At 46.7% G+C, this 14,485-nt stretch overlaps 1 protein-coding gene across 2 annotated transcripts in view; it reads left to right on the top strand.

Annotated features, from left to right (window-relative positions):
- Nucleotides 1-14,485, top strand: part of KIF26B (kinesin family member 26B) — a 568,473-nt gene that overhangs the window by 79,540 nt on the left and 474,448 nt on the right. The gene's annotated exons all lie outside the window — the stretch shown is intronic.

The following is a 14,485-nucleotide window of genomic DNA, read 5'->3' on the forward strand; positions in this document are numbered from 1 at the left end:
ACGGAACCGGGCGGGAGAACTTTCCCAGCGTGGCGAGGCGTGCTGGTGAGTCAGCAGTGTTTCCTGGGTTACATGTGGGAAGGACTGGGTTGGAGATGGGCCAGCAATTTGGCCTCCTGGCTTGGGGCGCTCCAGTCTGCAGGTGGAAGTTCTTCCTGGGGGCTTGCAAAGAGGAAAAGCAAGGAGAGGGGCACTGATTTATTCAGCAGAGAATTTCCTTGGTTTGACTGAAAGCCTTTGACTTGCACGAGCTCAGCAGGGGAGCGCCGTTTCCAGGCCTTGCAACACCGGCCTGCTATTAAGTGTTTCTGAGAGAATAAAAGCCTGTTGTGTTAAAAGGACTCGCCCTCCACCAGCAGCAGTCGGCCCATTAGCCAATCTTTTGGACACCCGGTGGCGCACAGGCTGGCTCTGCGGGAGGTCATCCTGGCCTCCTGCCCCTGTGTCTTTCAGAAGCAGAGTCCGTGGGAGAGATCTGCTTCCCCATCCTCTTGCCTGGCGGAGCTGAGAGTGTCAACTGACACTGTCCCTTGGGCCTCCCCCTGTGTCCCTACTGCACTGGGTTTAGTTGCCTGTGGAGGGACTCCACTTACCTTCCTTTGTGGAGCTGATGTATTCAGGAAAATATTTGAATATGTTAGATTTGTATAAACTAGGTCATTACTCTCTTGCTTTAAGGTTATACTTCAAAGGCCATAGTTAATTAAAGGTAGGTGTCCTTTGTCATTCAAAGTGAACATTTATGTCCGTTCAATAATATTTGCTTTTTAATTTCTGTTAAGAAATATGGGTTGGGTACGGTGGCTCATGCTTGTCATTCCAGTGCTTTGAGAGGCTGAGGCAGGAGGATGGCTTGAGGCCAGGAGTTCCAGACCAGACTGGGCAACATAGCAAGATCCTATTCCTAAAAAAAAAAATTAGCCAGGCTTGGTGGCATTCACCCTTAATTCTAGCTACCCAGGAGGCAGAGGTGGGAGGATCGCTTGAGCCTAAGAGTTTGAGCTTGCAGTGAGCTATGGTCACACCACTGCACTCGAGCTTGGGTGACAGAGACTCTGGAAACAAAGAAAAGAAAAGAAAGGGAGAGACGGAGGGAGAGAGGAAGGGAGGGAGGAAGGTTCAGAATATAGAAGGAAGGAAGGAAAGGAGGGAGGGAGGAAGGGAATAAGGGTTCAGAATATAGATAGAAAGGAAAAGTGCACAGAAGACTGGAGTACAGTCTGAAGCTCCTGAAGTAACAGTCAGCGTGCAAAGCAGGGACAGTGTGTACAATTTTAAGACATGAGAGTGAAATACCGGGTTTGTCGTTTGCGTAAGTTTTTGAGTCGTTAGAATAAACAGTGCTTATCGCCTTCCCCAAACACCCCACCACTATAAGCTGCTTGTACACACTGCATCACTTATTGTTATTATTTTTTTGAGACACAGTCTTGCTCTGTCACCCAGGCTAGAGTGCAGTGGCACCATCTTGGCTCACTGCAACCTCCGCCTCCCGGGTTCAAGTGATTCTCCTGCCCCAGCTTCCCGAGTAGCTGGGACTACAGGTGTGCGCCACCGTGCCTGGCTAATTTCTGTGTTTTTAGTCGAGACGGGGTTTCACCATGCTGGCCAGGCTGGTCTCGAACTCCTGACCTTGTAGTCTGCCTGCTTCGGCCTCCCAAAATGTTGGGATTACAGGCATGAGCCTCTGGCATCACTTATGTTTTAATGAACAAGGTGTATACAGGTAAGACAGTTAAGCATGTAAGTGCCAAGTTCGTGTCTTGGTTCTATCATTTAGCAGCCATGGGACTTTGGGCAAGTTAGTTTTAACCTCATTCAGCCTTAACGTCTTCAACTCTAAAATGGGAACAAATGTTGCCTCCATCGTAGATTTACTGTGAAAGTTAAAGGATATTGCATATAAAATGGCTTAGCATAGTGCCTGGGACGTAATTGACAGTCAATATTATAATTATTAATATGTGAACTATAGGATTTTTATTATTTAAAAGAACCTTTAAGTGAATTTCTTATAAACCTATAATGTTAGCAATGTTATGAATTAAATTTGTTTTATAAGTTTGAAGTTTGGTATGTTGTATTTTCTTGAAGCAAATTTTATTATGCATGCGACTCGCTTTTTCCTTGTCCTTTCTTATTTTTGGTAAGAATGTCTAAACCCGAAAACAATGGAGTGTAGAAATAAAGGTCCACGATGCAGAATCTGAGAATGCTAATGCTAGGGGAAAGGAATACTGAGTGTGTGTGGCTGTGAGCCCCGTGGGGGCTGGGATTTGCTCACTGCTGTATCCCCAGGGCAGAACACCATGGGTGGCATGCGGTAGGCGCCTAATCAGTATGTGTTGCTTGAATAAATGAATGAGACCACATAGCCCAACACCTTCATTTTGCAGATGGAAACATAAGGCACAGAGAAGTAAAGTGACTTGTCTAAAATTACTTAAGGCAGATCTGGGACTGAGTCTCTGGTCCGTGTGATCACAAATGCTTCTAAGGCTCACAAAACAGAGAATTCCTCTGCAGTGAAGATCATGGTGTCTTCAGCAACGCACTGGCTGGCTGGTTGTCTCCCTTTCTTCCTCCCTCCTCTGCTCCCTCTTTCTACTTCTCCTTCCCTTCTTTCTTCCTCCCATTCCTGCCCATTGCCCCGGTGGTGTGTCCTTTGGTAAACGAGGGCTAGACAGATGGAACTTACAGCTCTGTCTCATACCACGCAACTCTAAAGTCCATCCTTAGACTACGACTTAGAGCAGATGTGAATGTTTAACCTCCCTTCTCTCTGGACATGTGGCATCATCTTTCTTTCTGTTAGCTGATCTGCCCTCCTGCCACCCATTTCAAGGCACTGCTGGCTCCTGGAAGCCATCCGGATGGAGTTTTTATAACAGGGGAGAGTGCTCCTCCAGTACCCAGGAAGCCTTGGGTGGGTGATGGTCCCTGTGATCCCCCAGCCGTGGTAAGGCCTGCTTCCCTAGCTTAGCAAAACTGTACCCTGGTGGATGGTGATGCTGCAGCCGGGGCCCAGGGGGTCTGTGAGCATCATGGCAAAAAAGCCTTTATGGCACCTCCCAGTTTACTACATTCAGGCTTTTGGAAACAAACACATTTCCTTCCATTCTTTGCTGGCAACACTGTCTTTTGTACAGACTGCATTTGTTTGGATTAATCCAGGGAGTCTGCAAATTTTTGTGCAAATGAGAATATTGTAGCTGGGTGCAGTGGCCCACACCTGTAATCCCAGCACTTTAGGAGGCCAAGGTGTGAGGGTTGCTTGAACTCAGAAGTTCAGAGCCAGCCTGGGCAACATAGTGAGACCTTATCTCTGCTAAGTAAATAAGTAAAAATTAACCAGGCATGGTGACGTGTACCTATAGTCCCAGCTACTTGGGAGGCTGAGGTGGGAGGATCACTTGAGCCCAAGAGGTCGAGGCTGTGGTGAGCCATGATTGCACTACTGCACTCCAGCGTGGGCAACAGAGCAAGACCCTGTCTCAAAAAAAAAAAAAAGAATGTTGTTATTTGGCCAGGCATGTTGGCTCATGCCTGTAATCCCAGCACTTTGGGAGGGCAAGGCAGACAGATCACCTGAGATCAGGAGTTCAAGACCAGACTGACCAACATGGTGAGACCCCATCTCTACTAAAAAAATAGAAAAATTAGCTGGGCATGATGGCAGGTGCATGTAATCCCAACTACTCAGGAGGCTGAGGCACAAGAATCACTTGAACCCAAGAGGCAGAGTTTGCAGTGAGCCGAGATTGCACCACTGCACTCCAGCCTGCGTGACAGAGAGAAACTTCATCTAAAAAAAAAAAAGAACATTGTCATTTGAGAATCACAAAACTCTGGTCTTTTTAAACATAGGAGAGTGATGTAGAGCAGTGCTTCCCAAACTGTATTTGATGAAGGACCAGTTTTCAAATTTTCCATGTTGCGTTGCAGATCAACCTATCCATCAAAGACAATAAAAATGAATAGAAAAATGGAAAAAAAAACCCAAACCCAAAAGACATTAAAAAGTCTTGAATTTTTTTTTATTACTAAGAACAATTGGGCTGGGCGTGGTGGCTCACACCTGTAATCCCAGCACTTTGGGAGGCCGAGATGGGCGGATCACTTGAGGTCAGGAGTTTGAGACCAGCCCGCCCAACATGGCGAAACCCCATCTCTACTAAAAATACAAAAAATTAGCCGGGTGTGGTGGCAGGCACCTGTAATCTCAGCTACTGGGAAGGCTGAGGCAGGAGAATCGCTTGAACCTGGGAGGCGGAGGTTGCAGTGAGCTGAGATGGTGCCACTGCACTCCAGCCTGGGCGACAAGAGCAAAACTGTCTCAAAAAACAAAACGAAACAAAAAAACCCCAATTGATCTAAAATTATACATATTGCTGCAAAAAAATTCTAAATGCTTAGTCTCAATTTCTACACTTCCTTCTGGGTGTTGGTAGCAAACTCTCTGTAGACCCGACTTTGAGGAGCTCTTGATATGGAGATGTGGTTTCTTACGTCTAATTTTGTTGTCCACCATCTACTGCAAGAGTTGTATTTTCTGCCTTACGTCGCTGTCCTTCTCCCAGCCCATTCATTTTACTTCCCCTCTCAGAATGGCCTGTGTAGTGGGAGACCCAGGACATTTAGTGGAAGATGGATACGGGCAGGAGTTAACGCGTCCTCCAGAGAATGCCTCCATGTTCTTCCGTCATCCGCGCGGCTAGCAGGCTGCGGTCCTGCAGAAAATGGTGATGTTGCACGAGGCGAAGAAGCAGATATCGACATGAGGCCAATAGAAAAGGTCATGAGCCAATAAAAATGACCATCTGATTCACTTTCCAGAAGAGCTACGTTTTAATGATTTACTAGGAAGTGAATTCTTTCTTTGCATCAATTTTTATCAAAAACTTAAAGGAAATGCCATTAATAGGTGAAGAACGCATTTTTGATTCATTGACTAGGATTATGGTTAGTAAAATGATTTTCTTTTGTTTGGGTTTTCGTTGTTGTTGTTGTTGTTGTTTAGACAGAGTCGCTCTCTGTCACCCAGGCTGGAGGGCAATGGCGCCATCTCAGCTCACTGCAACGTCCGCCTCCTAGGTTCAAGCAATTCTCCTGCTTTGGCCTCCATAGTAGCTGGGATTACAGGCGCCCACCACCACGCCTGGCTAATTTTTTGTACTTTTAGTAGAGACGGGGTTTCACTATGTTGGCCAGGCTGGTCTCAAACTCCTGACCTCAGGTGATCTGGCCCCCAGAGTGTTGGGATTACAGGCATGAGCCATGGTGTCCTGACCAGTAAAATGATTTTCTGAATGTATTAGTGTTTTTACTTCCAAAGGTTGTCTTTCCTGACAGCGTATTTTTATTTTACTATATAAAGAGTCACTTTCCAGCCAGGTGTGGTGACTCATGCCTGTAATCCCAGCCCTTTGGGAGGCCAAGGCGGGCAGATCACTTGAGGTCAGGAGTTTGAGACCAGCCTGGGAAACATGGAGAAACTCTATTAAAAATACAAAGATTAGCCGAGTGTCGTGACGCACACCTGTAGTCCCAGTTACTCGGGAGGCTGGGGCATGAGAACTGCTTGAACCCAGGAGGTGGAGGTTGCAGTGAGCCGAGATCGTGCTTCCAGCCTGGGCAACAGAGTGAGACTCTGTCTCAAAAAAAAAAAAAAGAGTCATTTCCCGTGAAAACCACATGGTCTTCCTGCATCCCTAGGGGTTATTCTGGTGCCTAACGACTTCCTGAGTCCACTTTCGCCGCTTCCATGGCCACATTCGCTTTATTTTTCTCTTCTTAGGGGAAGGAAAGGCAGGGCATAGTTGCTGTATTTGTAGAGTTGGGTTGATCAGTCGCACTTTAGTGTGTATACCTCAGCATGGAAATGTCTGAAAATCGTTAACTTTGGGTTTGTAGAATTCGTTTTCCGTTGCATAAGTCCTGGAATTTTAAAGTCCTGCATTTTCGGTTTGTTTAGAGGAAGCTGCATACACACATACATGTACAGACATACGGGTGTGTATAGAATGTGGAGAAATACCACTGCCCTCAGACTCTTGTGAGATTATATTTAATCTTTTTCCTTCCAGGGAGAATTTCTAAAAGGTAGGAGGGGGCTCGTGAAATATTAACATTTCTACCAGAAGCTCTGTTAGTGCTGTAGGGGAGACAGCAGAGAAGAGCAACAAGGGAAGTTGTGGTGAGATATAGCCATATCGGAAAAGCAACAATACAGTTAGAGAAGCTGGGAGAGGCAGGAGATGCCACCGTGGGAGGGAGCTGCAAGGCTACAGGGACCTGCCAGAGGGAGGCTGGAGGAAGGTCAGAACCAGCCTGGCAGAGAGCCTGAAGTGACTTGGAGAACCAGGTGGAAAGAAACTTGCTCCGTCTGTGCCCTGAGCTCAAAGATAGAGGACTCTGGCCCGGCCCAAGGTCCCTGCCCCCACAGTCCCCGCCCAGGGATCATGGATCTCCACCTTTTCCTACTCTTGAGTCTCACAGGGCTTGGGGATTGGGAAACAGAGTATTGCCAAGCCTTATTAAGCAGCTGTTCGTTGGGTCGGAATACACCCGTCAGGAAAATCATCGGTAGTGAGGAGTTTCTTCCCGTTACCAGTTAATGTCGGTATTTCCTGAGTGCGGCTCTGAAGGATTTAGAGGTGGCATTCCCAGAGATCAGCAGGGAGCGTGAAGGTGGAATGACCAGGATGGCCAGAGTGAGGGGAAGACCATGAAGTCAGAGGGTGCCCCGACAGAGGAAAAGCGGCCGGTGGGTTTTAGATCCTCATTTGGCCAGAGGGAGGCGGCTGGATCGGCTTCTCCAGAGCCTGCTGGCTGGAGGTGGTCTGGTTCTAAGTAGGAAAAGAGGTGGAACTTGGAGCTGGGCACCAGCTGGCACTGCTGTGCTCAGAGCATGGGAGGAAGCAGGAGCAGCAGAATCCCAGGCCCCCCAAAGTGGGAGAAGGGCTCCCAGGTGCCTTACAGGTCAAGGTCGAGGGCCTTGTAGAAGCTGGCCGAAACCTGCCCCTTCCTTGCTGCCCAGTGGGCTCAGGAGACGGTGACTCATGCTGTGTCCACCTGTGTCATCCTGTGGACAGCTGGAGGTCCATGGGAACAGCTGCTATGACGGCAGACACAGCCCCGTCCAGGGCCCACGGCAGCCCCAGCTGGCTGCCCACTCCCTCCTGTGGGCAGTGCTTCACAGCTGCCGCGGGAGCACTGGGTGCAGCCTCTGGAAGGTGCTTGCTTTGGGGACTCGGCCCTGGTGGATCCCCTTAGCCCGTGGTATGAGTGCAGTCCCCATTTCTCAGGTGGCCTTCAAGGCTCGTTCCTGATTCACCCAGCCTCATCTCCAGCCATTTGAGATGCAGGCGTTGGCATTCCTCGAGATTCTCACGTCTTCTAGAGCCTCTGTGCGTTTCATCACACCATTTCTTCTGCCTGGAATGTCTGTCTTTGCCTGGGAAACAAAAGAGAAAAATGTCTGACTGTTAGATTTAAAATAGCATCTCAAAGCTCACATTATTTTTAAATATTTCAAACACATAGATAAGAATAGAGAATAACATAATCCCAGTGCTTTGGGAGGCCAAGGCTAGAGGATCTCTTGAGGTCAGGAGTTTGAGACCCGCCTGGGCTACATAGTGAGACCCTGTCTCTATGCCTCCCCCAAAAGAATAGGGAACATACTGAATGTCTAGCATTAGCATTATCAGATCTTACTGCTATGCCATATGTACTTCAAATCTCATTTTATTTTAAAGAATGGAATAAAGATTTAGCTGAGGCACTTGGGGTGCCCTTTCCCACTCCTGGTCTCCTTCCTTAGAAAGGGTAATGTCTACACTTGTGTTAACTAGCCGATGTATGGTGTTCTCACTGGAGCTAGATATTCTACCTAAGAAATCTAAACACATACATTGTATTGGACTTTTAAAAAGTTGTATGTAAATTATATATTGTGCATGACATCTGCAATTCGCCTTTTCACTCAATATGATGTTTTTGAAATTTATTTAAGTTGACACATGTATAGTATTAGCAGCTGTATAGTGTTCCATTGTATATATATGTGGTTTTTTTGTTTGTTTGTTTGAGACGGATTCTTGCTCCCAGGCTGGAGTGGAGTGGCATGATCTCAGCTCACTGCAACCTCCATCTCCTGGGTTCAAGTGATTCTCCTGCCTCAGCCTCCTGAGTAGCTGGGATTACAGGCGCACACCACCACACCTGGCTAATTTTTGTATTTTTAGTAGAGACGGGGTTTCACCATGTTGCTTAGACTGGTCTCGAACTCCTGACCTCATGATCTGCCCTCCTCGGCCTCCCAAAGTGCTGGGATTACAGGCGTGAGCCACCACGCCCAGCCATATGTGGTTTATTTACTTCTCGTATGGATGGACATTTCGGTTTTTTCCCTCAGTTACCTACAGTGCTGCTGTGTGCATTCTTGCATATGTACTCTTTTGCACCTGCATGGAAGTTCTCTGATATATTCAGAGGAGGGAGGAGGTAAACTGTCAAGTCATAAGTTGTAATGTCTTCAACTTTACAACTTATCACCAAATTGCTCTCCAAAGTGGCTGTTCCAGTTGGACACGCCCATCCTGTTTCTCCCTTGCCAATACTTGTCTTTATCAAACTTTAAATGTTTGCCAATCACATGGGTGAGAAGTGCTATCTCATTGTTTTAACGAGCATCTCCCTGATTCCTGGTGAGATTGATCATCTTTGCAAATGCCAGTTGGGTTTCCCCTTCCATGACTTAAATGTTCACATCCTTTGCCCATTTTTCCGTTCGATGCATGTGTTGTCCTTACTGATGTAGGGTATGGATTTTATATATATATATATATATATATACACACACACACACACACACATACATAAAAAGATCTTTTGTTGGCACATAACATGTTTCTCCTCCCAGTCTGTGGTTGGTCTTTTCATGGTGTTTAAAGAGTCTTTTTAAACAAAATTTTAACTTCAATAAAGCCAAATTTACCCCCATTCTTCTGTATTGCTTATGCTTTTTGAGTGATTTATCTAAGAAATACAAACTTCATCTGTACTAAAAATACAAATAAAAAAAAAAATAGCCAGGCGTGGTGGCACACACCTGTAGTCCCAGTTACTCAGGAGGTCGAGGCAGGAGAATCACTTGAACCTGGGAGGTGGAGGTTGCAGTAGGCCAAGATCGCGCCACTGCACTCTAGCCTGGGCGATAGAGTGAGACTCTGTCTCAAAAAAAATAAAAATAAAAAAGAAGAAAACGAAAGAAAGGAAAGGAAAAGAAAGACACCCTTTCTATAGCCTTCTATTTTTTATTTTTCCATTTTTTGTCTTTTGAGACAGGGTCTCACTCTGATGCCCAGGTTGAAATACAGTGGTGTGATCATGGCTCACTGCAGTCTCCGGCTCCTTGCTCAAGCAGTCCTCTTGCCTCGGCCTCTTGTCCTCTTGAGTACCGAGGACTACAGGCATGCACCATCATGCCTGGCTCATTTTATTTATTTATTGATTGATTGATTGATTGATTGATTGTAGAGATTGGGTCTTGCTGTGTTACCCAGGCTGATCTTGAATCCCTGGCCTCAAGCAATCTTCCCACCTTAGCCTCCCAAAGTGCTGGGATTAATAGGAGTGAGCCACTGTACCTGGTCTTCTTTTATATTTTTTTCTAAATATTATTCTATATGTTCTTCTAAAAGCCCATTTGTTCCATTACTCTGAAAGACAATCCAAGATACGTCAGAGTCTCTTCTTGAGAAATACGGAATGACGTCTTGCATATCGTCATGATATGTAGTGGGTGGGTAAAATCCGTGAAAGGGTGAGCATTTTGCTTTTAAAGTTCTGTGACTATGGGATGGCACTCTAAGCTTCAGCTGCAGTTGGGAAAGACTTTTGCTGTAGACCAATTTTATAGTGCTTAGTCGAGTTCTAGAGGGAGCCAGGCCCAGAAAATGAGGGGGACATTTACGTCATGGAACACAGAGGAAGACTCATGAAATGGCAAGAGACCCTCCCCTCCCCTGACTTCCAATATGACACCTGTCTTCTCTGTCCTCTCTCTTCATACTGTCGTCTTAGGTGTTCATTGTAGCCAGACTTCAAACTATCTGAAAATGTTTGTGAGAAGGAACACACACACACACACACACACACACACACACACACACACACACACACACACACACAGAATTGCTTTGGACTTGGATACTTCTTAGTCCTCCTGTTATTCCTATGAATGATTCCTTCGGTTCTTCTAAGTCCCTTCTACTTTATTCAGAGAGTATCATCATGACTGCCCGTGATGGCAGTTAGTTTATCCAGATCACAAGTCAGAAGGGTGAAATCGGCTGAAAAGAGGATGAAATGTTTTAAGCGCTCAAGAATTTCCAGTCACCACAGTCCTGAGGTTCGTTGTTTCTTTTCTATCTGAAAGCTGTAGAACTCCGTGCAGTGAGCCTGTGAGCCTCAGTGGTGGGCTGAGGACAGACTCAGAATAAAAAAGAACTTGATGGAGGCAGTTGCCTGTTTAGCAGACGGGATCCGAATGGAAGGTCCAAAGGTCTGCAGATGTCAGAGCTGTCCATGGCTTTGCCTGGTGTCTGTCTGAGCGATCTGGCCTTTGTCCCTGATGCCTAATCTGCCTGTTTGTCCCCCTGAGATAGCCACCAGGTGGTCTACTGATGATCAAAGCCCTCGATGTTGCAGACTGCTGTCACCCCTCAGCTGAGTCCCAAGATGGGGAGTTTGAGAATGCCAAGTCTTGCTGTTGCCCTTTCTGAATGGGGTGATGCCTGGTCAGATTTCAGTTTCCTGGAACATGTGTTGATGGTTCTCAGCAGAGGGTAGGGCTTTATTTACACACCTGGCTCAGTCCAGACTGCAGACTTTTGAAAGGTTTGCAGAGTGGCCGGGCTCAGTGGCTCACGCCTCTAATCTCAGCACTTTGGGAGGCCAAGGTAGGCGGATCACCTGAAGTCAGCAGTTCAAGACCAGCCTGGACAACATGGTGAAACCCCATCTCTACAAAAATACAACAACAACAAAAATTGCTGGGCTCGGTGGCTCACGCCTGTAACCTCAGCACTTTGGGAGGCCAAGGCGGGTGGATCATGAGGTCAGGAGTTCAATACCAACCTGGCCAAGATGGTGAAACCCTGTCTTAACTAAAAATACAAAAAAGTTAGCCAGGCGTGGTGGCGAGCGCCTGCAATCCCAGCTATTCAGGCGGCTGAGGCAGAGAATTGCTTGAACCCAAGAGGTGGAGGTTGCAGTGAGCCGAGATCATGCCACTGCACTCCAGCCTGGGCGACATAGTAAGACTCCGTCTCAAAAAAAAAAAAATTAGCCAGGCATGATGGCAGGTGCTTGTAGTCCCAGCTACTCAGGAGGTTGAGGCAGGTGAATCGCTTGAACTGGGGAGGCGGAGGTTGCAGTGAGCCGAGATTGTGCCATTGCACTCCAGCCTGGGCGACAGAGCGAGACTCCATCTCAAAAAAAAAAAAGAAAGGTTTGCAGGGTAACTTTGTGTGGCTTTCTGGATCAACCGTGGGTGGACTTAAGATTTACAGCCGAACAAAGGACTTAAAAATACAGCCCTGGAATTTTTGCCTCTTCAAATGTCCTTCTTGAAAAGAACCCCTTTCATAAAGTTCCACTTTTTAGATGTTAGCCCAGGTTACTTAGACGCCGCCTGAGCCAAGGCTCTGCTCTTCGGAATCATTAGTCTGTCTGGGGATGAGCGATGCTGTTGTCTTCATCATCCTCATCTTCAGCAGCATCAACAGCAAGGTGAGTATTTAGGTGGGGCGCATACAGATGGCCACACCGCTCACCACCTGTGAAAATATCGAGACACTGCTACACATGTTCGTCAAGAGCTGCTGTTCTGAGTCCCAGTCTCCCCACCACCCAGGCCCTGCCTCTGGGATCTCTGGGACCTCCTCGCAAATCAGCAATGAAAGGGTTGACACCTGACCCCACAGTGGGCCTCCAGGGCTCTGCTCAGCACTCCAGCTGGTTTATATTCCGGTAGGAAGACAGACACCCACACACCCACTCCCGTAGTCACTGAGGAGTCCATTCTGATTGATGCCCATGCCACAAAGTTGTTAAATGTCGTGAATTTCAAGTCATCCTAAGACAAAAATCTGGGCTCTTTTCTATAGTTAGAAGACAAAGGAATTCCAGTGAATGCAGAGCTGTGTGCTGGGTTCTTTGGAGACATTATAATATACACAGATGGGCCCTGAAAGGCTTCCTTGTGAGGGCAGAACACACACATGTACACACACACACACACACACACACACACACAAACTTAAAAAAGCAACATGTCACCACATTGACACTGATGTAGATTGTAAGTGCAGAGGGGCCAGAGGGTAGAGATCTAGACAGACTGTTCAGAGTGCAAATCACCTAGTTTTCTGTGTTCTTAGCAGTGCCTGACACTGTGGCTGCTTAGGATTTTTCTTCTTTTTTTAATATTTAAAATTTTGGCTGGGCATGGTGGCTTGTGCCTGTAATCCCAGCACTTTGGAAGGCTGAGGCAGGTGGATCACTTGAGGTCAGGAGTTTGAGACCAGCCTGACGAACATGGTGAAACCTCATCTCTACTAAAAAAAAAAAAAAGAAAATTAGCAGGGTGTGGTGGCGTGCACCTATAATCCCAGCTACTCGGGAGGCTGAGGCAGGAGAATCGCTTGAACCTGGGCAGGGGAGGTGGCGATGAGCTGAGATCCCGCCAATGTACTCCAGCCTGGGCGACAGAGCGAGACTGCGTCTTAAAAAAAAAAAATTAAAATTTGAGATGCTTGGAGGAATAGAAAATGGTGAATGTTTGAGGCAGGACATGCTAACGAAGAGAAGAGGCTGACATTCTGCCCGAGAAGCAGGGCACGGTGGCGTGGCAGCTCTGGGCTATCGCTGGAACGAGCTCGTTTATGGGAGTAAGAGGAAGCAGGCCCGAGGGATGCAGAGCAGCCTTGCAGGGTCCTGAAGGCTGGAAACTAGATTTTGGGTTTCATAGGAAAATCATTAAGACACGTTGAAGAAATATCAGCCATCTCTTAAACTAGAAGGCAGGACTCGCCCCAGAACAGTGAAGTCATCTGTTTGGAGAAGAAAGAACAGAGAGGGGAGCCTCTTGGCCTCAACCCCTATTTTATCGTGACATTCTGCAGAAATCCTGGCCGTTTTTTTCTTTCGCTCTGTGTACCTTTCTGAACTTCTCTGCAGGGAAGTGCTGCAGCAGATGCCCTCAGCTCACCAGAGCCCGTGTTAGCCCTGGTTCCGGTCCTCGGTCTCACTGGGTGATGAGGGAAGATGAGGGAAAACTACTTCTATTAGTCCCACCACCAACAGTGCCAACACTGCCATGCACATCCAAATGGCTTCATTATGCTCAACAGCCTGGGTGAGTCTGAGGCTTACAGCTAAGATGCATTGCTTTTTTTTTTCCCCTCGGTGAGATAAAAATGCCAGTAGTGTACTTTTATACCCCAAAATAACTGAGCGCATTGAGAAAGACACTGTGACCTACTTGGGAACTTCAGCAGTATTAGCTGGAACGCTGTCTTGACAGTGGAAGGGCTTTTTACAGGGAGCTGCCATCAGAGGTCTGAGAGCCACCGTTCAGCACGGCATCACTGAGGGCGCCTGGCATGCCTCCGCCTGCCCGTGAGAAGGCACGCTTACCTTCTAGATTTCTCAGATGCCTCCAGAGTTGCATTCTGCTGCCATAACTGACCTAGAACAGCTTTTCCTGTATGAAGATACGTAGGTTTGGCCAGAGACTGAACTCTGGCTATTTTCTGAACTTGGGAACAATACTCACCAAATCCACTAATTACTAATCATGGTCACAGACACTCTCTTACTTTTGCGTGCTCTGCCGTGATGAAGGTTGTTGCTGCCAAGAACTAAATCGTAATGAGCTCGCGTGTTCTTCACAGCAGGCTCAGATAACACTTTGTCGCTTTTATGGTTAAACCTTCTCGTAAAATCTCTTTAAGTGAACACATGATTATCCCCCACAGTAGTTTAAACTGAACTTGATTTGTGAGTTTATTTCTTCTTTTCCATCTGAGATATTTGCCAATATCTCTGATATATATTCTCCTATGGAAATAGCCAATAAATGATGGATTGAGGAAATCAAGTGTAAATCAGTCTGGACCTCCAAGTGGAAACCAGTCAGTGGGAAGTGAATACACTTAATATGTTCTGTTGTCTTGTGTTTTGAAGGCTCCTTCATGGAGATTTTATATCTCTGGAGAAACTCCTGCAGCTTACCTTTTTAGAGAGAGGTTTGAAATAAGAGCAAAGAAAGTGATTTTGCTTTAGCTGAGTAAGGCAGGGGGCAAGTGAAGTAGTGTCAGAGGAGGTAATGTGGCATCTGTCTGTAACACAGGTGGAGCAAGGCGACTTTCGTTTGTTTGTTTGTTTTTGTTTTTGTTTTTTTTGAGATGGAGTC

This window comes from Hylobates moloch, unplaced genomic scaffold (genome assembly GCF_009828535.3).
Source record: "Hylobates moloch isolate HMO894 unplaced genomic scaffold, HMol_V3 SCAFFOLD_18, whole genome shotgun sequence".
NCBI classification, from domain to species: domain Eukaryota; kingdom Metazoa; phylum Chordata; class Mammalia; order Primates; family Hylobatidae; genus Hylobates; species Hylobates moloch.